This window comes from Mastigoproctus giganteus, chromosome 6, assembly GCF_048544385.1.
Source record: "Mastigoproctus giganteus isolate SK-2022 chromosome 6, ASM4854438v1, whole genome shotgun sequence".
Classification (NCBI taxonomy): Eukaryota; Metazoa; Arthropoda; class Arachnida; order Uropygi; family Thelyphonidae; genus Mastigoproctus; species Mastigoproctus giganteus.
The window spans coordinates 123,364,502-123,391,517 of NC_143580.1; the positions used below are offsets into that span (position 1 = coordinate 123,364,502).

At 37.6% G+C, this 27,016-nt stretch overlaps 1 protein-coding gene across 1 annotated transcript in view; it reads right to left on the reverse strand.

Moving 5' to 3' along the window:
• LOC150084553 (uncharacterized) overlaps positions 1–27,016 on the reverse strand; it is a 150,541-nt gene that overhangs the window by 122,536 nt on the left and 989 nt on the right. The window lies entirely within an intron of this gene.

The following is a 27,016-nucleotide window of genomic DNA, read 5'->3' on the forward strand; positions in this document are numbered from 1 at the left end:
ATTTTTCTAGCAGGGATAAGGAGGTGATTATCCCCTTGTATAAGGCAATGGTCAAGCCACACCTTGAGTACTGTATACAGGTCTGGAGGCCTCATTTTAAGAAGGATGTATTGCTGCTGGAATGAGTACAGAGAAGGGCAACAAGATTAGTGAATGCAACAAAGGGTTGCTCTTACGAAGAAAGGCTTAGGTTTTGCAAATTGCAGTGTCTGGAGACTAGGCACCTGCGAGGTGATCTGATTGAGTTGTATAAAGCCTAGAATGGTTTGAGCATGCTCAGTGCTTATGTGATTCTTTCTCAGAATAATCGCCTGAGAGGGCATAAATTCAAATTGAGGAAAGACAGTTGTAGGATAGATGTGCAGAAGTTTGCCTTTAGCCAGCAGGTGGTTGATTGTTGGAACAAACTTCCATCTGTCATTGTAGAAGTTGATAGCTTAAATAGATTCAAGGCAGAACTAGAAACACATTTGGAGCGAGTGTATGGGTGAAATGAGAAGGGGATTTTTTTTTTTTTTTGGCTGATGCTATACAAGCTTGCATCATGTGCCTTTACTAATGCTAACACAAGAATTATGGGCAAACTTACCGGATGTTATTTGATTTTTAGGAACATTAGCAACTAAGACCATATTGCTCCGGGAATATGCGGTGGTCATTCCCTGACCTTTCCGCATCCTCCATATTTGGTGGCTCACGGGCTCAAACTTCGGTCTAATCAAGAAGCATGTGCTATGCACTGCTGCTCCTGCCCACAAAGGCGCTGCAAACTTACCGGACAAACTGATATTCCACCACTGTAGTTTCTCCCTGCATTCTCGGTAAACAGATGGTGTGTGTTATCGGCAGTGGCTGTAGAAGTTGATAACGATGTATTGATTAGTTTTTTTCAATTTTTAAAAGCTGGTTATTGGATGTTCATGATTGTTTTTGTGGCTGAAATTAACTTATGGGTACACACCCTCCAGACTGCCTCAGTCTTACGGTGTTTATCCCCCCTTCCGGCTGTTTTAAAATAGGAAAACGACTTCTAGTGCCACTACCAATAACACGGACCGTCTATAGAAGTCTTATTCCTATTTTAAAACAATGGGAAGTGGGGAGGATAAGCACCCTAAGACTGAGGCAGTCTGGAGAGGGGTGTACCCGTAAGTAAATTTCAGCCATGAAGACTCCAATAATCTGAGCAAGATCGTGTTAGCGTTGCAAGAGTAGCTCATTATTATTATTATTATTCATTTTATTGCATATGCTTCACCCCTGAACAGCCTTCAGGTAGGAGGGTACCTCTATACATTTGTACATTATAACTTAGACAGAAGACATAGTCATACATAAATTATGCATATATAAACTTAGTTTGTATACAATAATACTACAAATAACATCCAATACGAACAAATAAAGCACATACACACACATATATATATATATATATACACAGTGACTCAAGCAAAAGGTAGAGACATATAAATGCATACGTATCGTAATATATACAACTAACACACATATACATCCAAAAAAAAAAAATAATTTAAAACATTATTCTTCAGCAAAGAAGAGTTCAACGAAGATTCCATCTTGAAGGAGACAATCAGGAAACTTCTACAGTTGTATGTGATGGTACATGTCCTATATCTTCTCAGATCTGTACGTGTTCTGATCACAGAACTTGTAGGGTTCAATCTTCAGGGTGTTGTAAGGTTGGGGGATGTTAGATGGAAAAAATCTAAGTGTTAAATTCTGTAATAAGCTTCTTAGGGGAATCCATGCTTCACTGCAAAGGACACGGGAAAGTCTAGGGCCTACAACAAGATTGCAGACATTTGGAACGTCAAGACGATCAGTGAGGAGTTGGCAGAGGTTGCACAGATTTCCTGCAATGAGCAACTGATTCCAAGGGGTGCAACTAAGGTTAGCATACACGATTGATTTCGAGATGGTGAAAGGGTGGCCATTAACACGAACTGAACTTCCAGTAATTTCCTGTCTTATTGCTCACATTGCTGACAGAGTTTTTGCCTTAGTGTTGGCAAAGTGCTGTTGGAAGTTCAGGCCTTCGTCACAGGTAAGCCCTAGATCAGTGTGATGCGAGACCTTTAGTACCCTAATACCATTGATGCATATGTCTATGTTCATCTTCTTCTTCAGTTTGGTGAAAGACATTTGTGCTGACTTGGTCGAGTTTATGGATAGGCCAATATTCTCAAGATAATGGTGAAATTCTTCTATTAGGGCAGTGGCATGGGCGTTGATTGCATCAGATTTGTCACCATGTTTCAACGAGATGAAGAGTTTTATATCATCTGCGTAAGAGCTGCAGTCAGGATGCGTAGAGAGGAAGGGGTTCAAAGGGGCAGCAAAAAATAGTGTAGAAAGGACGCCACCTTGGGGGACTCCTCTGTAGATGACGTGGTTCGAATGGAAGGTTCAATGTTCAACTCTCAAATGCCTTTGTTTGAGAATGGAAGCGATGACCTTTAATAAGCCTCCGTATTCTAAAATGTCTTTCAAGTATTGTCATCAAGGCATTGATTGAGACATTATCGAAAGCAGCTTTAATGTCTAAAAAGATTACATCAATCTGTTCTTTGCATTCAGAGTCATTTGGATCCGAAATAGGGTTTCCATTAAATTCGTCACAGTCGATCTCTTTGGAATCACAGTGTGTAAATATGGAGGTCTTTTCTGGAAAAAATGCATGACAAGAATTGGCAGCAGAGTCTTCTCGAACAATTTTAATAAATTGCAGCTTGTAGAGATGGGACAAAAATCCTGGTTTTTCAGATGTTTAACTTTAGGCATGGGTTTCACAATGTAATGTTTCCATATTTCAGGGATAACTCCAGTGTGTAGGGTTTCTCTATGTGTAGCAAGACCTCAATGATAAATGGACTGCTTACTTTCATGATGAAGAGGGGGAATATATCAGGGCCAGAAGTGGATTTATTTGGGAGACTGTTTAATGCCTGAATTACATTTTCTTTGGTTATGGTGATTTCTGTTAGTAGAGGTCTGATATCAAGAGTGGATCCGGATGAAGTCTTGTTGTTCGTGTAATTTATCAGCCAACTGGTATTGTCCGGTACGAGAGAGTTAACTTAGGATCTGGAGAGATTCCAAAGGTACTGTTCGTCCATTCTCTAAATAAGGTTTCGTCCATGGTGAAGTTGGTATTCTTGTTGTTATTGATTCTTTTAGACTGTTTAAGCTTTTTAGAAATAGCAAAGTTGTACTCCTGGCATTTGTGCTTTAAAAACCAGGCCCATTCTTTTTTGTAAGTGATGTAGTCTTCAGCGGTTCTGGTTTTCTGCCATTTTCTGTAAGCCTTTTGTTTTCTTACAAACACTACCTTGATATTGTTGTTGAACCACCAGTTTGACCGATGTGAGATCCGAATCTCCTTAGACGCACCAACACAAGCTATTTGAAATAATTCTTCAGCCAGGATGGAAGCGGCTTTGGGCCCTGACTTTTCTAACAGGGTGTTCCATTTATACGTAGTGAGGCGATGGAGAATTATTTCTTGCTTTATGAACCTGTTTGAAAAGACTCTCCTCGTATGTAGCAGGCCACATCCTTCACCCGAGGTACTAGAGAGGTTGGAGTGGACATAAAGTTCACAATCCAATGGTTGATGATCTTATTTGAAGAAGAAGGTTGGTTTGATAAGTTCTGCATGAGGGATGTTGTGAAAAATGAGGTCGAGCATATGTAACATGTTTTCCAGAGAAGACCTGGCCATTGAATACCTTGGCACGGGCATGTTGAAGTCCCCTACAAGAATAGTAGGGGCATTGGATTGGAGGTTGGTAGTAATCCAGGCTTCTAGTTCCGTTCTAACCTCTAGGGTGTGTTCTGGAGGGAGGTAGACAGTGCAGACCTGTATTCTAATTTCATCAAGGTCAAGGATTACAGAGATGGCTTCAAAGTTTTCAGAGCAACTTGAGTTGGTCTTAATGTTGAGAAAAGTAATTTTTATAGATGATTGCCACTACACCACCACAGTGAATGGCCCGTCCGTTAGCTTGAGCAACATAGTTCAAAGGGAGGCAAAGAGTGTCAATAGATCTATTGCAGTTCAGCCAGGTCTCTATTAAACAAATAATATCGTACTCTGCAGTAAGGAGAATAGACTGAAGTGTATGGGGTTTGCAACTTATTCCTCTTATGTTGTGAATGTAGCATCTGATAGCTACAGATGCGGGTGTGGATGGGATGGTAGTTGCTATGCTTGAGTATTATTATGTCCTCTCTGGAGCACACGAGCTTTTCTGTCTTCAAAAGGTTTGATTAGGGTATTTCATGGCCATGGGTCCAAGCTGATTAGCAGTTGGCAGGGATCAGCTGGCTTTGAGACAATGAAAGAGGCATAAGATGCATGCCTCGTACGTAGTTGTCTAACATCTACTTTGATGGAGTATTCCTTCCAATACATTTCTGTGATTGCCTGTACAGTGGTTTTTGGATTTAATCTTGACACAAAGACTTGGTCCCTAGTCAGTACAGCTATTATATTGTAGTTATATGCTGGGCAAGTCGTTCGTTGATTGATTGGGTTCTGGATAATGTCTTATGATACCCTTTTCGTTGATGTTTGTTAGAGATGGAGGGAAATAAGACACAGTGCCGGGATTAAGAGGTTGGTTCTCTTCGTGGGTGTTGTTTTGGTTCTCTACCCTTGGTTGAGAACCAAACCGCTATCAGCCTGATAGCGGTAACATCGCCAAAACAATTGTTTTTGTTGTGGTGGGTTTAGGCTGCAGCTGATACCTAATTGACTGTATCCACTGAGTTAGTACCAGCGAATGTTACATCCCTTATCTTCTGAATATCCTTTTTCAATGTATCCTCTGTTATCTTTTTTACTGTATGAATTTCAGATGAGGAGTTATTATGCATTGCGATGCAGCTCTGAGAAGAAATAGTTGTACTGTTATGCAGATGCTTAGCGATTTTTTTTCCTGTTCGAAGGTGACGAAACATTCTTCAGCTTGCGATATGTGTTTTCACTTGTTGATGAGATCATTGCTGGAAACTGTTTGCTACACATAAATATGGAGATTCTCTCTGGCTCTATTGTGACACTGCTATTAGTGACCAGTTGTCGGGTTTCTGTTGAGATCGCGTCTGAATCGTGATATTTATACCATTGTTTGTACTTGTCATATGCTGTACTTTCAGATCTCAGTGTATGTTCTGATAAATGAAGATTCATGATGAATTGCTTGAGGGCAAATAGCTCTTGAGAGATTTCTGTATTTTGCGCTCTTAAGTATTTGGTTCTCGTCTATCAAAACTGCTAGATTTTCTTGAATGTTCTTCAGATTCAAAGCTATACTTTCTATTGCTGCTGAGAGTTGTTCAGGGGCCTTTCTTGTGTTCTGGAAATCAAGAAATTATTTCTTGATTTCTATTAGCAGTGCATGACTACTCTCAGCATTGCTTAAACTTTCAGTTTGCATGCTTTTATTTAGAGAAGGTGTACTGATTTCCTGATTGTCAGAGGCCGGATAGGACTCTAGGTCTAAGTAATCATTTTAGCATTAGCATTTTAGCATTAGTAGAGGCATTTGATGCAAGAAAGCAAGCTTATGCAGCATCAGCCAAAAAAAAAAAAAAAAAAAAAAAAAAAAAAAAAGTAACATAAATAAATCAAAATAACCACTTCCACTTCACCCCTCTGTTCGTTCGAAATACCTGTCCAGCTGAGCCTTAAACTTATTTAGGCTATCAACTTCCACGACGAGGGATGGAAGTCTGTTCCACCCACCAACCACCCGCTGGCTAAAGGCAAATTTCCGCACATCTATCCTACATCTGTCTTTCCTCAATTTGAATTTATGCCCTCTCAGGTGATTTTTCTGAGCTAGAGGAAGAATCCCATCAGCATTGAGCATGCTCAAACCATTCAAGGCTTTGTACACCTCTATCAGATCACCCCGCTGGTGCCTAGTTTCCAGACACTGTAATTTGCAAAACTTAAGCCTTTCTTCGTAAGAGAACCCCTTTGTCCCATTCACCAATCTAGTTGCCCTTCTCTGTACTCGTTCCAGCAGCTCTACATCCTTCCTGAAATGAGGCCTCCAGGCCTGTATACAGTACTCGAGGTGTGGCCTGACCATTGCCTTATACATGAGTGCTCAGAGGAAGTTGTGTAAAATTATTATTATTATTATCATCATCTAGCGATTCATTTATTTCTTCATTCATTTTTGAAGCCATTCCTAATGTGTGGTCACTCTCAGGAGTATCAGCATCGATATCCGTTAGACTTTCAGAGTGTTTATTTTGTGGTTCTTGAATGCGAGCTTCATCTGGCACCTTTCAGGAAGTTATTTGTTTCATATTTTCTTTACACTGATCGCAAATAAATAGCCATCTTTTAGCTCTGGGCAATTTAGTAAGGTTTATTTTGGTACAAGAATTACAGATCAGCCTGAGGCATTTAATAATCATTTCTTTAGTATCTCCACAAATTTTACATTTTAATTGACCCGGAATGATTTCTAGTTGATCCATAATATGAACTTTGTATGCAATTCTGTATAGTTCTGAAATTCCTCTGTTACCTTTAGTGCACTCTTAAAATTTCAAGTACTTACAGTGTTCTCAGTGATTAAGAGTTTATTGTGCCACCTGTGGGGTGGTACATTGTTTGACCATTATTGCTTGCAGCATTGTCTTAAGATTATTTGGAGCGCTCGTCTTACTTCTTAGTTATCTACCTATGTAGACAGCATTTACACGTGGTTAATCCCAACAACGATACTGTATATCCTGAAAGTTGTTGTTGGTAATTAATGTGCCCAGCTCAAAGACTCCTTATTTTCATCTTAAAATACAAATAATATACTACCTGGGTAAATCCAGTATTTGAGTGATGTATCCTCTTGTTCAGCTAACAATGATGAATCCAACCATACTGAATTATAAGTTAAACTTTACAGAAAAACTTAGTAGAAATACCTGAAAACGAAGAGAATTAAAATCAGGCAACTACACTAGCTCGCACAAGTGCGGTACCAAACAATCATGGTGTCTTGTCAGTGATGTACAGGAATTTTGCTAGCGGGGATAAGGAGGTGATTATCCCCTGGAACGAGTACAGAGAAGTGCAAGGAGATTGATGAGTAAAGGGTTGCTCTTATCAAGAAAGGCTAAATTTCTGAATGGAATCAAAAAGCCTGAGAGAGTTTTTGGGGGCACCACCCCAGATGTGGGAACAATATTCCACGGTGGAGCAGATTTGCGATTTATACAGAGTGTTCAGCTGTTTGGAAGAAAAGTAACGCCGAGAGCGAAAGAGAAAACCAAGTTTTTTAGATGCGGAGGAAGCAATATTTGTAATGTGCTTGTGCCAAGAGAGATTAGAAGTCAAGGTAATCCTAAAAGAGAAATATCATTTTGCCTAGAAATCGGAGTGTCACCAAAGATAAGCATAGCAGCAGAAAAATCTTTTTTGCGAGATATAAGAGAAGACTGAGTTTTAGAAGGGTTGAAATCAACTAAGTTGTCTTTGCCCCACTGGAGAATTACCTGGAGATTGACATTTAAAGAATTGGTAGCAGATATTTTAGAAGTTGAAGTTGATTGAGCAGGGCAAGGTTTCTCAAAATAGCAAATGGAATGCAATGTGCTATCATCGACAAAACTATGGATAGGATTTCCAGTCAATGGAAGAAGGTCATTAATATACAAGAGGAAAAGGGTAGGGGAAAGAACTGAACCTTGGGGGAGACACCAGCATTAGTGGAGAAGTTAGAAGACAGAGAGCCATCTACCATCACCCTCACTGAGCGATCAGAGAGAAAACTAGATAACCAATTACAAAAATCAGTTGGCAAACCATAAGATGGAAGCTTGTTTAGAAGACCTTTATGCCAGACACGATCGAAAGCCTTTGAGACATCAAGAGCAACTACTTGTGTTTCATCGAACTTTTCCATTGAATTAGTCCATAAATGGGTAACATAAGCCAGAATAGCACCAGTGGATCGACGTTGACAGAATCCATACTGGCGATCGTTGATCAGACGGAAGGTTTCTAGGTAGTTTAAGAGTTGGCGGTTAATTGATTTCTCCATTACATTAGAAAGAGTAGAAGTAATTGCATTGGGACGATAATTGGATGGGAGGGATTTGTAACCCTTTTTAGGAACTGGCTGTGTATCGGCAAATTTTCAAACAGAAGGAAAAACACCTTTGGAATAAGAAAATGAAAAAAGCAGCAAAGAATATGAATAAGTTCAGGAGCACAGGTTTTGAGAACAAGTGGAGAAATTCCATTGGGACCTGGAGCTTTCTTAGCATCAAGATTCGTCAAAATCCTTCTGACATCCTTTTAACGGAAGATCACAGGAGGCATTTAATGGAGTGTGTTGGGAATGGTGGGAGGTGTTTTACCAAGATAATTAATACATCAGTTGGAAGAAAAATGGGATTCTACCAGGTCAGCTTTATCCTTGGCTGAAGTGACAACAGAACCAACTGGTTTGGACAGAGGTGGGAGCAGAGATGGGCAAAAGTTGCAAGTTTTCTACTCTTAGCCTGTTCAAACTCTAGTTTGGACTGATTAATAACTGATTTACAATTGTTGCGAGCTTTGGTGTAGGCTGAAAATTAAACTGAGGAATTAGAAACAAGCCCATTACGATATGCAACATTCTTCTCTTGAACAGCCTTAGCACATTTATTGGAAAACCAAAGTTTAGATAAAGGATGAGATTTTAAAGTGGAGTGTGGGATAAAGGATTCCATTCCTGCAAGAATAATTTCACTGACACGATCTGAGCAAACGTTGACATCAGAAGTTTTGAAACAGTAATCAGACCAAGGAAAAGAAATCTCGCAGGTCATTTCATTTTGCATTCTTGTAATGCCAAACAACACAAGGTTGGGAATAGCCATGAGATAAAGGCTCCATTGGAGAAGAGACAATCACCAAGTTCTGATCTGAAGTGACTAAAGGACCTCTCACTTCGACCGTGTACTTAGAAGGGGTGTTTGTGAGAAAAAGATCAAGCATGTTGGCTGTATGATTAGGATTGTCCGGTATTCTTGTAGGTAAATGAACAATCTGTGCAAGGTCATTAGTAATTGTAAAAGCCTCAGCATCTCGGCCAGCTGGGTCGGTGTGACAAGAAAACGGAAGCCAGCTGGAGTTGTGAACATTAAAATTGCCAAGGAAAATTACCTCACTGTTAGGAAAGTTGGACTGGAGAAAGTCAAGTTGCAAAGAGAGGAAGTCAAAGAGCTCCAAGTGATTAGTGCAGTTGGTAGAACGGTAGAGACAACAGATGAATTTACACAATGAGGTAGAGAGATTAATAGCCAGAGAAGATCGAAAAGAGGAGATTCCAAATTACTATGTCTCTGACAGGGAATATCAGAACAGACATATGCACAAGTACCACCTTTGAGGCGAAAGGAATCGTACAGCAAATAATTTGGGCAACTGAGATGAGCAGTAGTTGAATCAACCGATAACTGAGATTCTGTCAGAAAAGGTACATGGGGTTTGGCAGACTGCAAGTGAAAATGAACATCGTTGAGTTTAGAATTGAGACCATATATATTTGTGAAATGAATTAGGAAGTTTTTTTTATGAGCTTTAGATCTTTTTGCAGATAAGCTTGCTCTATTAGTTTGACAATGCATGGTGTATTCAATGGTAAGAAAAAGTGGGTGGGACATGTTGTATGACAATGAAATTTTTGGATATGGTGTGCACATGGTAAGACATACTCAGATCCTTGGCAGAACGTGGCCTCGAAAATGACCCCCCCCCCCAGCATACACACCACTCTGATTCTCTTCAGTCACTATCTGGCAGAGTAGAGGTAGCAAGATTATACACTAGCTGATCCGGAAGCCTCCTAGAGAGTTACCAATAGGTTTGGTCCACAAACTTTCTAAATTAAGGCCTCCAGACCTCTATGCAGTAGTCGAGACGTGGCCTGACCATTGCCTTATACAATGGAATAATAACCTCCTTATCCCTGCTAGAAAAATTCCTGTATATCATTCACAAAACCCCATGATCAGTTCTGGCTGCCCGTTTGCATTGCTCAGAGAACCTCATGTCTGATTGAATTATCACCAGGTCTTTCTCATTTTTCATTATCCTGAGCGTAGTACCACACAGTTGTTCTGTTACTCTGCAGTTACTTCTAACCACATGCCATACTTTGCATTTATATCAATGCTAAATTTTATGAACGGGTAAGTTTGTGCATTGCATCATGTTAGTACGTAGTGAACCACCGAATTAGGTGAATTGACATTGTTTTTATTATATCTCATATTGTGAATGTCTTCACAAAGAATTGCCCTGATATTGTACTACCTTGAATAAGCACCGCTTGGCCAGTGGAGAAGACTAATGTTACTTATCCTTGGAAGATACCCCTCCCCCCCAGACGGCACCATTTTAAGGCTTTTTGACCCCTCCTCGGTGAACGGGTAGGTACCCTGGTGTTGCAGTGACAACCCAGTTATGAAGTATAACTCCACAATATGACATTGTGGATTACACCTAATTCTGTTTTTACACGATAGATACGTTCCTGAAAAATACGTGTAAAAAAAATTCGTGTAAAAAAATACATTGTATTTATGGAAGAAAAGAAGATTGGTTCCGGATCTAAAAAAAAATCAGTAAAAATATTCTTTTTAAGCTTATTATTTTATTTCAACAAAATACACACGTAATAATACAAAGGGTACTAGGAAAGTTTTGCAATACAGCTTTGTTTATTTAATTTTTTCAAAGTAATTTCCTCTACATTCAATACACCTCTCCATCCTCCGAAACCAATCTTTAAACCAGTTCTGCCAAGTTTCACTAGGGAGTAAAGCACACTCGTTGTCCCAAGCCCATAGAAGGTCCTCATCACTGGAAAACCGCCTCCCTTTTAGCTTCATTTTCACATGCGGGAACAGTGCAAAGTCGCAGGGAGCAAGGTCTGGACTGTAAGGAGGGTGCTCGAGAAGTTTCAGTCCTGTCGTGGTCAAATATTCGGTGCAGGCTTTGGCGCGGTGAGCTGGAGCATTATCGTGATGGAGGTACCAGGTGTCCATTCTTGACTTTGGCCGCAGGTTCTTCATAGATCCAATGACTTTAGGCAGGCATTGTTCAGTATACCACTTAGCTGTGACTGTCTTCTGCGTGTCCAAAACGACACGTTCCACAATTCCACTCGATTTGAAAAATACAGCTATCATTTTCTTCTTTACAGATCGGGATTTTCTGACAATTACGGGTGTGTCGTCATCATCAAAGACCCAAACTTTGTTTTGAGCCTTGGTCGGCAGATCGTAATAGTACAGCCAAGTCTCGTCACCTGTCACGATGTTGTTCACATACCGAGATTGTCCCTTATCAAACTTTTTTAACATCTCCCGGCACCAAGTCACACGTCGTGTCATCTGCTCTTCAGTCAGTTGATGCGGCACCCAGAGAGAACAAAGTTTCTTCACGTGCAAATGATCTTGCAGAATCGAACGAATTGCTGGTGCATTTAGGCCCAAAGTATCCTCTATCTGTTGGTAGGTCACTCGCCTGTTTTCGTCAAGCATTTTCCGCACAGCAGTAACGTTTTCCTCCGTAACTGACGTTCGTGGCCTTCCCAGCCTCTCAGAATCCTCCAGAGTGAAATTTCCCCTTTGGAATTCTCTATACCACCTGAATATCGTTGTACGATGTGGACAATCATCATCTAGTGCAAGAGTCATTTCTTCTAAGCACTGGTCTATGGTTAAACCACGCACGAAATTATACCGCAAAACTGTCCTTATCTCATTTCGTGACCACGATGCCATCTCAAGCACTTTACACTCTCACTACTAATGAATAACTGAGCCCATCGACTTGGCGCGGCGGCTACTATGCACGTATGAACATGTCTCAACATGCAGCAACAAGCAGCTTCCTGTGATTCATTGTTGCGTCATATTGCAAAACTTTCCTAGTACCCTTTGTATGTAATGAAAATGTATTAAAGTAAATTTGTATGCATATGAAATGAATTCTTCATGAACAAAAAAAAATCTGTTTTACACATAACAAAATTTTATTCATTTTCACTTTCTGATAATAAACGGCGCATACGTTTGCGTATGACTGGAATATCACTGCTATGTTGTAGACATCGTCTTCTTCCTCTATTAATGAAATTCTTTCTGTGATCTCTTGAGCAAAATCAGCACGAGTTTCCTCTGGTGCTGATGTTTCACCGGTTTTACGAACGAATTCAGTTATTAATCGCTGTGTTCGTGTTTTGGTTAGGCCGTTATATAATTCTCTGTAAGAGGCTGTCAACAATTTCAGTTCAAGTTGAAACTTCTCAGCGCGTTCCTCATTAGGGTCATGTTTGACAAAATTATTACCTAATTTTCTGGCCAGTTCCAGACCTTTTATTAAATCTGCATTTAGAACAGGATCATTTTCTTCATTATCACTACGTTCTGTGGGATAAGGAGTCCCAAGGACAATCTCTAATATTTCATCTTCTCTTAGGGCTTTGTCGGTTAACAATTCATCAATATCTTCAAACGATAGGTCATCGAATCCTTCTCCACCAATTTTGTGTGCCATTATAATGATGTTGGGAAATGCGGTCATATTAAGGATGTTGGCTTTGTCGGTTAACAATTCATCAATATCTTCAAACGATAGATCATCGAATCCTTCTCCACCAATTTTGTGTGTCATTGTAATGATGTTGGGAAATGCGGTCGTATTAAGGATGATGGGATCTTTGCTTTTTACACATTGTGGCCAAACCGCTTTCCAACACGCATTTAAAGTTGTTGTTTGTTTAGTTTTTTTTAGGAGCATTAGCAACTAAGGCCATATTGCTCCGGGATATGCGGTGGTCATTCCCTGACCTTTCCGCATCCTCCGTATTTGGTGGTGACGGGCTTGAACCCCGGTCTAATCAAGAAGCGTGTGCTATGCACTGCTGCTCCTTCCCACCTGGCTACGGAGGCGCCTCATTTAAAGTTGCTGGTTTTAATTCAGTTAACGCTAATCCAACTTGATTGATACAATCCATAATTGAGAATTTCTTCCACACATCAATGACTGTTAGTGTTTCATCATTCAGTTTGTCCAAAACGTGTTGGAATGTTCGTTTTACGTAGTATGTTTTAATTGTCGCAATTATACCTTGGTCTACCAGTTGTATCAAAGATGTAGTATTAGGTGGCAGAAATAAAATTTGTACATTTAGGTGTTCCAAGACAGGATGGCTGGGTGCATTATCAAGAATCAGAAGAACTTTAAATTCGAGACCTTTCAAATTCATATAACGTCTGACTTCTGGGACGAAACATTTGTTGAACCATTCTATAAAGATAGCAGTAGTCACCCAGGCCTTCTTGTTTGCCATCCAGTGAACAGGCAGTTTATTGATATCTACACCTTTCATTGAACGTGGGTTTAGGGCTCAATTTACCAGCAGTGGTTTCAATATACGATCTCCTGAAGCGTTAGAGGAAAATAATAAGGTCACACGATCCTTAGCTACCTTAAAACCACCAGCAGTTTTCTGCGATTTGGCTACATACTTTCTGTTCGGCATTCGTTTCCAGAAGAAACCAGTTACATCTGTATTCCACACTTGATCAGGAGTGTATCCTCCATCTTCAATAATTTTTGCAAGTTCCTGCGGGAATACTTTAGCAGCCGATTCATCTGCAGATGCAGTTTCACCTTTAATTTTTATATTATGAAAAGTATTCCTTTTAAGAAACCCTGTCATCCAACCTGTACTCGCAGAAAATTCATACTTTCTGTTTAATTGAGATGAAGTGCTTGGCTCCTTTTCTTTAATCTGTCTGTAAATTCTTAGTGCTGTTTGCTTGATGGCATTTCCATCTACTGGTATTTTTTTTTGTGACTGGTCTTCTATCCATATTACCAGAGCCTTTTCCATTTTTTCCTTGACAATATCTCTTGTATATGATGATGAATTAACACTTACTTTTGTTCCAGAACATACCGACTTCCTAATTGCAGCTTCATTTTTCTTAATAGTTCTTACGGTAGCTTCATGTACACCAAAATGCTTTCCTACAGACGTAGCCCCTTGTCCAGTTGCAAGACGATCTAAAATTTGAATTTTAAGTTCCAAAGAAATCTCTTTCCTTTTCATTTTGGTAATAGGCGAATTATTCAACATTATATAAGGGCTACCGAAAAATATCTGTTATAATTAATAAAAAAAGGTATGAAAAATTTGTAAACTTACAATTTATTGACTATCGGCAAAATTAATAAATTTTTATGTGCACAAATTTCACTAAAGATTCTTTCACTTTGAAATAGAGCGTACTACTAAATGTCTTCCGAAGATACAATGCACAAATACCGTAGATGTGCACCAAATTCAATAAAAACGTTGACGATTCATAGATATCTAGACGTACACATTGGTAAACAAAAGCACGCGTTTCAAAACGCACACACTAGCTGTTATCCAATCTATTGGTGCGTGTAAAATAGAAATGATACTAATATGCCACAAATTAAAAAAAAAATTTTCTTAGAATTTAGGCAAAAAAAATTAATTGAAATCGTGTTAAATCAAAATGACTCGTGTAAAAAGAGAATGAAATTTTTATTTTGAATTCGTGTAAAAAAAGTTCGTGCAAAAACAGAATTAGGTGTACATGCTTCCTAACTTGGTTGTCTACACCAGGGTACCTACCCACTTCACTTCAATACCTGCCCACCAAGGAGGGGCCAAAAAGCCTTGAAATGGTTCCATCTGGGTGGATTTATTAATGTTAATAAATCCACCTAGACAGAACATTAAATTTATTAATGTTAATTCTTTATTTAACATTACTATGGTCAAATTTCATTGTTCAGAAAGTAACCCATTTTTAACATTCATTTATGAAAATTAATTGCCGCTTTATGAGTGTGCACTAGGAACAAACAGCATTGATGTGACTATACAGGCAAACAAACATTTCTAAATGACTCGACTCATATATTACTGTGGATAAGAAAAGATCCATATTTTTCTTATGATTTTTGTGCATTAACTCATAATTCATTTTTGATTTTCATTAGTATGTCTTTTTCAAAATTCATGGGAATAAACTTTCCAACTTGGTCTGGGTCATGTAGTTGCGCAACCAGTTTAATTGGTACTTTAATTTGGAAAATGATCTCTCACATTCAACTTGCGTGGTAGACAAAGTTAAAATCTGCTTCAAATAAATAATTATATGACATATTGTATAAATTGTATTTAGGCAACAACCTGTGGAAAAAATGCAATTTTAACAGGATTTACATTTGGGTTCTATTGAAAAATCATATTGTTCATATTCTTCTTTGACACTCTTATTTTCATCATCGTTCATTTTCACAGTAACATACTCTTCTACTACTGACATTTTTAATATATCATATTTTGAGGCAAAGTCTATTAACTGATATTGTAATTCTTCAATTGTAATGTCTGGCAAAAATCTTTTAAGCAGGTTTATTAGTGATTTGAGACTGTTCGAAGGTAATAATCCAGTTTTAATAGTATCAAAAAGAATTTTTTTTTTTTTTGATCCAATGCAGAAATATCTGCAAATAAATTTGTAGATCCTCCGTAAATCTGCTTGTCATACTCATTATAGCTTGGTCCATAGTAACGTTATATACATTTATTTGAAAATTTTGTTTTCTGGAATTTGTACATTCATCATACACCATCTTTCTATCCATTCGTTTCTTTTTGGTGTTTGTGTGTTCTTGGAAAATCGGTCTCTACATCGACATCTGAAACAATCACAGATATTTTTTCTTGGCAAACAGTAATAAATTTTTCTGTTTCTGTAACAATTTCATCACAGTTTCTCGGCTTCGATTCCAATCTTTTTATTGTATCTTTAACCATTCTGAATGCTTGCAAAACATAGATGCCAGAAGTTTGTAAATATAATGACAGCAATGGAATATAAATAAAATTAATGTGCTGTCAATAGAGTTTCTTATTTTATAAAATTATTTAAAAAAGAGGTTGCTTTTTATCTGCAATCACGAGAAAATTCTTTAGATTTGGAAATATAATTTAATGTTTCCAAAATACGTACAAAAAAAAGGGCAGTCGTAATTATTATACAATCCAAATATTTTTGTACACACACGATCTTTGACCACCAAGTTTGACCAGGCAAGACAGAACTTTAATTGTTTTATCAGTTTGATTCTGTTTCAAAGCTCCCATTCTGTTATATAATTCTTGAAAAAACACTGCAACAGCATTTAATAATCCAAACAACAGTGTTGCTTGGACAGTTATTGTTGTACAGTCAATTATGATAAGGTTAAGTACATGGGCATAACACCACACGTGTACCTGCTCAGGTGATTTTTCACTCAACCATGGAGTGAGGCTGTTTGCCTCCTGGCCACCTGGCTATGGATATATATCTTCTTGATTAGACTGGAGTTAGAGCCCGTGACCACCAAATACGGAGGATGTGGAAAGGTCAGGGAATCACCACAGCATATCCCCAGAGCAATATGGCCTTAGTTGCTAATGCTCCTAAAAACCAAATAACAACAGTTGTACTGTCCTTACACGTTGGAAACACCATCAGTGGATTTTTTCCTATGCAATTAGATATTTCAATATCTAACATTTTCAACTAATGTATATAATGCATTTAACCACGCCACAGTCACACTACCTTGTATGTACAGTAGCTGCAACGGCAACCTAGTGGTGCTGCTGCTTTTATCTAACAGCATTGATGTGACTACTATACAGGCAAAAAAAAAATTTCTAAATGACTTGACTCATATATTACTGTGGATAAGAAAAGATCCATATTTTTCTTATTATGATTTTTGTGCATTTAGTTTTCATATTTGTCAACAAATAGAATGTATCGAAGGTGAGAGAGTAATATTGAAAATCGCACTGGCCTCTGGGCTGCCAGGATTTTCTTGGTAAGTCTTATGTCCAGTCTGCCTCTGGGCTGACATTGAATAAATTCAAAGGTCAACTGGATAGTTACCTGTGTGAGGAGGGAAATATAATTCTCTTATATTTTCTTACCTACTTGTTTTTTTTTGCCAGTGCAGCAAAAGTCTGTGGCTTCCTTATGTGGTGAATACTATTACTACTATATGGTGATTACTATTACTACTCCTGATAGTCTGCAAACATCAAACAAGCCTTACATCTCATAAGGCCATAATACGGAGACAACTTCCTCATTCAGTTCTTCCCAGAGCTATGGCACTCCCAGTAGCTTGAACCCTTTGCTTTTCTGCTCTGGTCTGAGGCATGATTTTTGTTCAGATTCAATATAATTAAAAATGCTTCATTAAACATACATATCTAATGCAATAATAACACTATGCATCAGTTATGGGCACGAGACATTGACAAGTTAGGACATGTGTGCAGAGCTCTACTTGATAGGTAAATGGCGGAAGGAGCCAAGGACTCCTACTATCAACTTTGAGCTTATTTGAAGAAACCACACATTAACATTAAGAATCAAGACCACAAGGTAAGTCTCATTGCCCACAGTTAAAAGATCACAGACAAGTGTGCTTTTCATAATAATTGTAGTTCATTTGCACATTTCTAAATGTTTTTCATTACATATCTACCACCATTACAATTGTGAAGTAGCGAACTGCAGTTTTCCTCTTCGTTTGAAATGGTGATAATACTGATTATTTTAGTGAAAAAGGGTATCGAATAGGCCTTAATTATCACAAACAAATTGAATATAATATTTGTATTGAGTATATTTGTATTGACTGTTTTTCAGAAGTTGTATGTTCTGAGTAACGAAATTCTCGAATGTCCCTCGCCACAGAACTTTAAACAGCCATAACAACATAAATTTGGGATCAAATTGTTTGTTTAAATGTCCACACGGTGATTTAACTTGTATTAAATCATTTAATATAGCTCTTCGCATAAAAATATTGGTAAAAAAAAAAAAAAAAAATCCGTATAGATGTAAGGTGCCAGACTCTGCCGATGGCTTACGGTGGTTAAAAGTTCAATAATCATACAGGTGTTATATGATAATATAAAGTTGATTACAGATGTTTTATGACAATGTTGTGCATATCGCTCACAGGCTACAATAGTAGCACAACTAAAAATTCATAATTTTTAAATTAATACAACTAATGAAGTTGGGACAATGAACTCTATTTTTATGCAATTAACAATACAAAGTGAGTTCAATACTTCTTCGCTAACTGGCACAAGTGTCGTTATGCCATTTTAGTTTTTACTGCATCGAGAAGCATCAACAGTGGCACTTCTTCAGTGTGCCTCTGACCTTAGGACTGAATGGAGTGCAGTCTGTGTGCAACAGTGACTCTTTTTGAGCTGTGCCAGTATTGCAGTGCAGAGCCAGAACTAGGCAATTCTACATCTGGAGCAAAAGTGTTATAAGTATGCCCCCATTACATGCAGGTAGTCAATCTTTCAGTAGCGTAACTACAGTTGTCAATGCCCGGGAGTTTGCACCCCTGAAGCTCAGCATCCTGGAGGAAATTACCCCCCTTGGTACACCTCTGCAAACCTTATGAATTTATAAAAATTATTATTGCAATGGTCTACGATTTGCATATCTTTATTAATAAAATAATTTATATAATACAATGAATATAACAAAACAAAAATATCAAAGAAAAAGAAACAAATATTCATTTATATCTACAGAGAATTTAATTCTATATAAACAACAAAGAAAGTGCATATAACTACAGAGAAATTAGAAAACCAGATAGTTTGTTTATATATCTAGTATAAAATCGTAAAAACAAAATATTGTGAAGTATAGTACTTTTAACGTTATAACATAAACTAAAAATATGCAATGAAGATGCATTATTTTAATTGAATTTTTCTCACTTTGAAGGACCTTTCACAAGAAGGTTACAGGCAAGTTAAAAAAATTTCATAGCACTATTTCTATATTTAGATAAGATTCTATTAGACAATACTCACGAACGAATTGGAGAAGTTGTAAAGGGGTTACAGATTTTATATCCTGCAGAATTGATAAAACATGATTTTTCAAATATCTGTTGAAATATCAAAAAATATTTGAAAAATTGTTTGTCCTCTAGTGCTAACCACTGGAGGTCAAACCAAAAAGCTCAGAGGTGTGACGTCACAAAATGGGCCATATTTTGTAGAAGTTTGTAATTGGAGTTTCTCTGTTATTTTCCAAATTTGTAAAACATTGTTCCTGCCTGATATTTTTTTCTGTAAGTGATTATAAATCCCAAATTTATAATTTTTTTCACTCTCACAAAAATTTCTGGAATCATAAGTTAATGATTTAAAGTTAATACAAAGATAATGCAGTATTTCTTTTAATAAAATTTTTATTTTAAACAAAGAACACAAGTTGACCAGAAGCTATTATCTGTGTCAGGAATACACCTTAATCTTTTGACTGGCTATAGAAAGAAGTTGACTAGCGTGACTTCTCAGTATGTCGGATAGGTGGCTGCATACGTCTTACATTCCACTTACATTGTGGAATGGTAATCCCTTTAACCCTTAATTTGCGCTTTCTAATTGCTTAAATTACCTAAAGGCCGGAGATGGAAACAAAGCAGACAAAGTTAAGTCTCTCATAATCCGTTCGTTATACAGAAATTTTCTTCATTCTACAGAAACTTTTAAATGAGAGAGAGAGAGAGAGAGAGGACGTTTTTAATAAAAATGGCACATGTGTCTGGTTGTCATCAAAGTAGCTGTTGATGTTTTATTTTTAATATAATTATTGAAATTATATTGTTTCTTTTTTATTTATACTGACATCCAACTGTATAACAACATTAAATAATCTCTAATTTTTAAATTGTAAAAGTTGTTTTATTAATCATTTGAGTATTATTATTACTGTTTTTTTAATTTTTTTAATAAAATGATTGTAAGTCGTCAGAGGCACTAGTGCAATAGCACACGCTCTTTGAGTAGACCAAGCTTCAAATCCACTACTGTTAATACAATTAATGGTTGCTTTCACTGAGTTATTGTCAACTCCTCTGACCTGGTGGTCATACTGGAGTATACACAAGAGATCCATTAGGCAGGGCCATGCAAATGGGAGGTGCAACAGGGCCCAGGTCTAGGGAGCCCCAATTGAAGGAGCATTTCGTACCAAAATTATGGTTCAATGTCTAGATAATTTTGTTTATATAAACTGAATTTAGTGAAACATAATTACGTTATAATAGCTTAGGGAGTTGGCACTACATTAAAATGACCAGATCTCTAGTATTCCAATGCGGGACATCAAGGGGGAGGATTTTTTCACCCCCATAGAAACATTATACACATATTTTTTAAAATATATATATATAAAATATTCACATATAAAATATAAATTAAATACATACTCTTCTTTGAACTAAACTTATAAAATATCATACTTCTTAAAAAAATAAAAAATATAACTTATTTTTTTCCACAGAAAGGCTGAAATTCAGTAAACAGTACCGCCATGTTACATACGTAACAAGCAGGTTGCGTGAAGGCAGAGCCGTGCCAAGGCAAACGAGGCTCTTACCTCACATGAAAAGCTGAAAGGGGCACCAAAAGAGAGATTAAAAATAATTCCCAATATTGCCATAATTAACAGTAGGGTGCAATTTTTCATTCTTGCCTCAGGTACTAAAATGGCTCAGCACGGCCCTGTGTGAATGATGTGAACCGAGAAAAGTAGTTGTAATTAGAAGGGAGAAAAAAAACACTTATTAGATGGGTCATGTTTTTAATCGAGTTTACATTTGTTTAGTGAAAAAAAGTTAGGTTTTTTTTTGTGAAATAATAATAATACATACTTCTTTTAACAATAAAAACAAGAGAAATTAAATGATATAATTAAATATATTTTTCCACTGAGTGAATTTTTCTTAATAATTCTTCATTATTTGCTATTTCTAGCAAAATTGCACTTAACTTGTAGTATTGCTTTCAGTGTTTCTACGGAGTTGGTGCTTTTGTTGACGTCCACAGCTTATTTACTACCGAAAAAACTTTCCATTGTACCATTGGTTCCCTGCAAACAAATGCCCACAAGGCAGATGTGGGCATTTGTTGAAGTGGGAGTTACTGAAAGAGGTAACTACCATTAGGGGTAAAGGGAAGGGTTATTGCTTCCGTAAAGGCGACTACGATGGACTGAGACAGTATTTAAATTCTATACAGTGGGACCAACTGATGATGTTACCAACAGCAAACTCAAAATGGGAAGCATTCAAAGAACTTATCTTGGAAGCTACTATACTAAGTATAAAAAGAAATATTGTTCAAGGTTTAGGCCAAAATGGATGTCAGATGAACTAATGAGGCATATGGCAGAGAAGAAAAATGCATGGGATACTTACAAATTAACACATGACACAGAAGCCTATGATAGATACAAGTTGATATGCAACCAAGTTACAAAGGAGGTTAGGCAGGCGAAGGCAGATTACGAGAAATCCTTGGCAAGGGATGCAAAGAAAAACAGCAAAGAGTTCTTTACTTATGTAAACTCTAGAAGGAAGGGGATGAATCAGATTGGTCCACTTGATATTGATGGGTCAACTGTTGATGATCCTGCTCAGGTAGCTAACAAACTAAATGAATATTTTGCATTGACATTCACACATGAGGAGTTATTCAGCAAGGGGAATGCCAGAGGTGTATTCAACTCTAGCAGTCAGCTACAGAATCTTGAAATAACTGGGAGTAAAGTGGAGGAGAAACTGTTGAAGATAAACACAAGAAAGGCACCCGGGGTGGATGGGATCTATCCAGTTATATTAAAGGAGGCAGCAGAGGAAGTAAGCAAACCCTTAGCCATAATTATGAGAGCTTCCTTGGACTCAGGGGAGGTACCCATAGACTGGAAATGTGCAAATGTGACCCCAATTCACAAAGGAGGATCAAAGGCTGACACAAGTAATTATAGACCTGTGAGCTTAACTTCTGTTCCAGGAAAATTAATGGAGGCACTGGTTAAAGAAGCACTGCAGGATCATTTAGACAAGACTTCAGTTATAGCTCAGACACAGCATGGTTTTGTTAAGGGGAAGTCTTGCCTGACCAACTTGATTGGATACTATGATGCAGTCACAAAAGAACTGGATGCAGGGAATAACTTTGATATTATATACTTGGATCTTAGAAAGGCTTTTGATACTGTTGCACATGGAAGACTGCTACACAAATTGGAGCAGTGTGACATTGGAGGCAAATTGCTGCTATGGATAAAGGGGTGGTTGAGGGGGAGAAGACAGAGAGTGGTAATCAATGGACACTGCTCATTGTGGACTAATGTTATTAGTGGAGTCCCTCAGGGCTCAGTGTCGGGTCCATTATTGTTTTCTGTATTTATAAATGATATTGATGATGGTATATCAAGCTTAATGTCCAAGTTTGCAGATGATACAAAGGTTGGCAGGGTTGTCAAGGACACTACTGACACTATGCTGCTGCCACAGGATCTGGAAAGGTTGAGCAGATGGGCTGAGAGGTGGCAAATGAAGTTTAACATTGACAAATGTAAAGTACTACACATGGGAAACAGCAACCCCAGAGCAACGTATCAACTCTGTGGTGCTGCACTGACAGTGGTGGAGAATGAAAGGGACTTGGGGGTGATTGTGCAGGCAGATATGAAGTTCTCTGAGCAGTGCAGATGGGCTGCAAGAGTAGCTCATGGAGTATTGTCAATGATATACAGGAATTTTTCCAGCAGGGATAAGGAGGTGATTATTCCATTGTATAAGGCAATGGTCAGGCCACACCTAGAGTACTGTATACAGGTCTGGAGGCCTCATTTCAAGAAGGATGTAGAGATGCTGGAACGAGTACAGAGAAGGGCAACAAGATTAGTGAATGGAACAAAGGGGTGCTCTTACGAAGAAAGGCTTAAGTTTTGCAAATTACAGTGTCTGGAGACTAGGCACCAGCGAGGTGATCTGATAGAGGTGTATAAAGCCTTGAATGGTTTAAGCATGCTCAATGCTGATGGGATTCTTCCTCTAGCTCAGAAAAATCACCTGAGAGGGCATAAATTCAAATTGAGGAAAGACAGATGTAGGATAGACGTGCGGAAATTTGCCTTTAGTCAGCGGGTGGTTGGTTGGTGGAACAGACTGCCATCCCTTGTGGTGGAGGTTGATAGCCTAAATAAGTTTAAAGCTCAGCTGGACAGGTATTTTGAACGAACAGAGGGGTGAAGTGGAAGTGGTTTTTTTTTTTTTTTTTTGGCTGATGCTGCATAAGCTTGCTTTCTTGCATCAAATGCCTCTACTAATGCTAATGGTAATGCATTATGTTTGCCAGGAGGCTACATGTCCCACAGAGAAGTAAGATACAGAGTCGACACTTGCTCAATTACTCCCAGCACCCTCACTTTCAGGACATGAAACTAACAAAGCAATCTGTGGCCATCAAAACTCACTGAGTAATAATGTGCATGCCCAATGCTAATAAAGTTGCTACCACATGGTTGCTTCTGTGTCTCAAGTTCTAGTGTTCGTTGAACTTAGAAATTTTGTTTTACATAGTCTTATTTAATTATTGTTTTAATTATTTGTGTATTTGTTTTTCTATTATAATTATCTGCTGTCATGCACAGAAATAAGTGTTTTGTGTGCAATAAATGTGGACTGCGATTGTACTAATTTCTGAAAAAACATTTAAGGTAATTTATCAGAATTGATAGAACCTGGAAATGTTTTAAAAAAAATATTGAATAGCTAATTAATAACTAATTCATAACTTATTACATTCATTTATATGAATAGTGTATTGATATTAATCAAGTAATAGTTTATGAAATAATTAAATTATTCCATAAAAAAACCATGAAATATGTCATAGCATCTTTACTGTTTCTGAAATCAGGTCGAGTTTCACTGACAAAGTGAAAGAGTTATAATCGCCCAAGTACTGTGAGGATATGAATATTTATGATGAAAATGTATTGACATATGTCTCAGGTTACCTAGCTAGAAATATTTTAAAGAGCAATAATTGTGAAACATGTAAAAGATTTATTATTAGGTCCAAAAGATCATGATTTGGACAAATTGTTGTTGTATTAAAGATGTTAATGAGAGAGAGAGAGAGAGAGTATGGATTAAAATGGCCATCAAAGGAATTGTTGAATACAATGAGAAGTGTATCAAATATTTTGCTTTTCTGAAGTCTACTTGGTATTTCATAAGGAAAAAGTTATACAAAAACTTTATGCTAAAACAAGTTTTATTGACAGAGTGGTTTGGGAACCAGGAGTACCAAGCACATGTGCAAAAAGTGCTTATTCAGTCTTTCTTGTAAATTATGGAAAAACAAAAAGTGAAAATTATGAATTTGGCTTGCCTGTCCAGTCAAGCATGAAACTCCCTTCAAAAACTATTGAAACATGTTAAACATGTTTTTTTTTTTTTTTGGAGCATTAGCAACTAAGGCCATATTGCTCCGGGAATATGCGGTGGTCATTCCCTGACCTTTCCGCATCCTCTGTATTTGGTGGTGACGGGCTCGAACCCCGGTCTAATCAAGAAGCATATGCTACGCACTGCTGCTCCTTCCCACCTGGCTACGGAGGCACCTATGTAACTGGGAAATGTTAAGCATGTGTTGTTAAAGAAAGAGGGGAAAATTGTGTCACGATTTCTCTTTTAGAGATCTTTTTTAGATATCAGTTGTATCAAAGCAATATTAATTGATCAATACTGGATTAACTGACCATTCTGAACTACATACACCTTAATGATAAATAGCATATAGCTCGGTTTGAATTCTATTGTCTGATGAATTCCACACCGCTGAAGTATTTTCCAAACATTTGTCAAGGATTGAGACTATTGATACAGAACCTTTGGTTTCATTTCCTGGTTGAGATCTGTTGATCGATGAAGGTGACCAAAACTCAGCATTGAAGAATATGAAAAATTACAATACAAAAGACCCAGATGACTCACCAACCGTATTTTGGAAAAAGTCTGTCACTACTCTTAATCCAATCATGCTTCATATTTGCAACTTATCTCTAAGACTGGGCATTTCAATCAGGTTAACATACTTCTGGTATCAAAAAAGGTGACAAGTGGTCTGTATAAGATTTCAGACCACTCCCCAGCAAAAAAAAGCCTTTCTAAACTATTTGACAAAGTAGTGCATAAACAACTTTTCAATTTTTTGAAGCCTTACACACATCAAAATCAACATGGCTTTGATTGTGGAAAGTCAGCATGTGTATGTAAGTTTTCTCTGGAAGTCTATTGCTGTTATTTAGGGTCACATTGCTGTTGTGGCTAAGGTGGATAATGACACTGTTTCAACAGTGTTATTATCCACCAAGTGAAGCCTGAACCATTTATCCAACTCTGTGTATATGTATGTGTTCTCTGTGAACATATGCTGCTAGGCTGTTATGTAGGGTCACATTGCTCTTGTGTCTGAGAAGCTATAAAATGAAATGTTCCCGGTGTCATTAACAATCACGTGAAGTCAACTTTTTATCCAACTCAGTATATATGTTTATGTGTGTTCTCTAGGAGCCCTATTGCTGTTAGGTTGGGTCACATTGCTCTCTGGAGTCTGAGGAGCTATATAATGCAATATTTCCACATTGTCATTAATAATCAAGTGAAGTCTGAACCTTTTATTCAACTCATGTATATGTATGTATGTATGTGTTCTCTGGGAGCCCTATTGCTGTCATGAAGGGTCACATTGCTCTTGTGGCTCAGGAGCCATATAATGCAACATTACCACAGTGTCATTATCAATCAAGCGAAGACTGAACCATTTATCTAACTCAGTGTATTTGTATGTATCTGTTCTCTGTGCACTTATTGCTGCTATGCTGTTATGTAGGGTCACATTGCTCTTGATGTTTGTTTGTTATTTGGTTTTTAGGAGCATTAGCAACTAAGGCCATATTGTTCCGGGAATATGCGGTGGTCATTCCCTGACCTTTCCGCATCCTCCATATTTGGTGGTGACCATTGCTCTTGAGGCTGAGGCTGTATAATGCAACGTTCCCATAGAGTCATCTACTAAGTGATTTCTAAACCTTTTATCCCACTCAGTGCAATACTTCACAAAATATGTGATATCATCTCTACAGATTATGAAATAAATGATTGTATTATGGACTGGGGCACAGTGCTTTATTATTAGCAGTATTGTTGTTCTTACATTATTACTTATTGGGTGGTTCCACCCCACGACGGGTATTACTTCCAAGTGCACAGGGTGACTGTTATGTGTCGTGTTACTGTAGATCCAGGAACTCTGACTATCCTACAGGTATTCAGGATTGCAACTTTCTGGAATTCCTTGTATATGATCTCTGGGAGTAGTGCTGCTAGGTTCTTTGACACCATACAATTAACACTATACACTACGTTCGGCTATTATGTTCTGGCTCTCCAAGTGGTGTGATATCTTGATTATGCAGCTGGTCATAATCTTGTATATCATTGGGATACAACTGATAGGCCTGTCTGGATTCTATTGGGTCTCTGTGCGTGATGCAGTGTTCATATGCCAGACATAAAACAATAAATAAATAAAGGAAAATAATTAAATAAAAATTAGAACTAAAGTTAAAAGCAGTTCAATTCATTCATTACATCGAAACCTAAAACAACAGTTTTAGTTTGGGTTAAAATGCCAGATTTTGACTAAAATCTGGCATTTTAGTCGAAATGCCAGATGTAAATTTATGGAGTTAGGGTCAAAAAAGTAATATTTAAATATATAATGGCCAGACATTGCCTAAAATGCAGCCTACAAGGATATTAAGTTGATACGAATGTGTGCCATTTGCAATAAACATTAATAAGTACAGAATTTTATGTAAACACTACTAGATTGAGGTGGATGAAAATACAAGGTTTCAATACAGTAATACAGGTATACTGGCCTCATTGTACTGAAACCAACTGAACCCAGTAGTGTGTATATAAAAATCTGTATTTATTAATGTTAATTGCAAC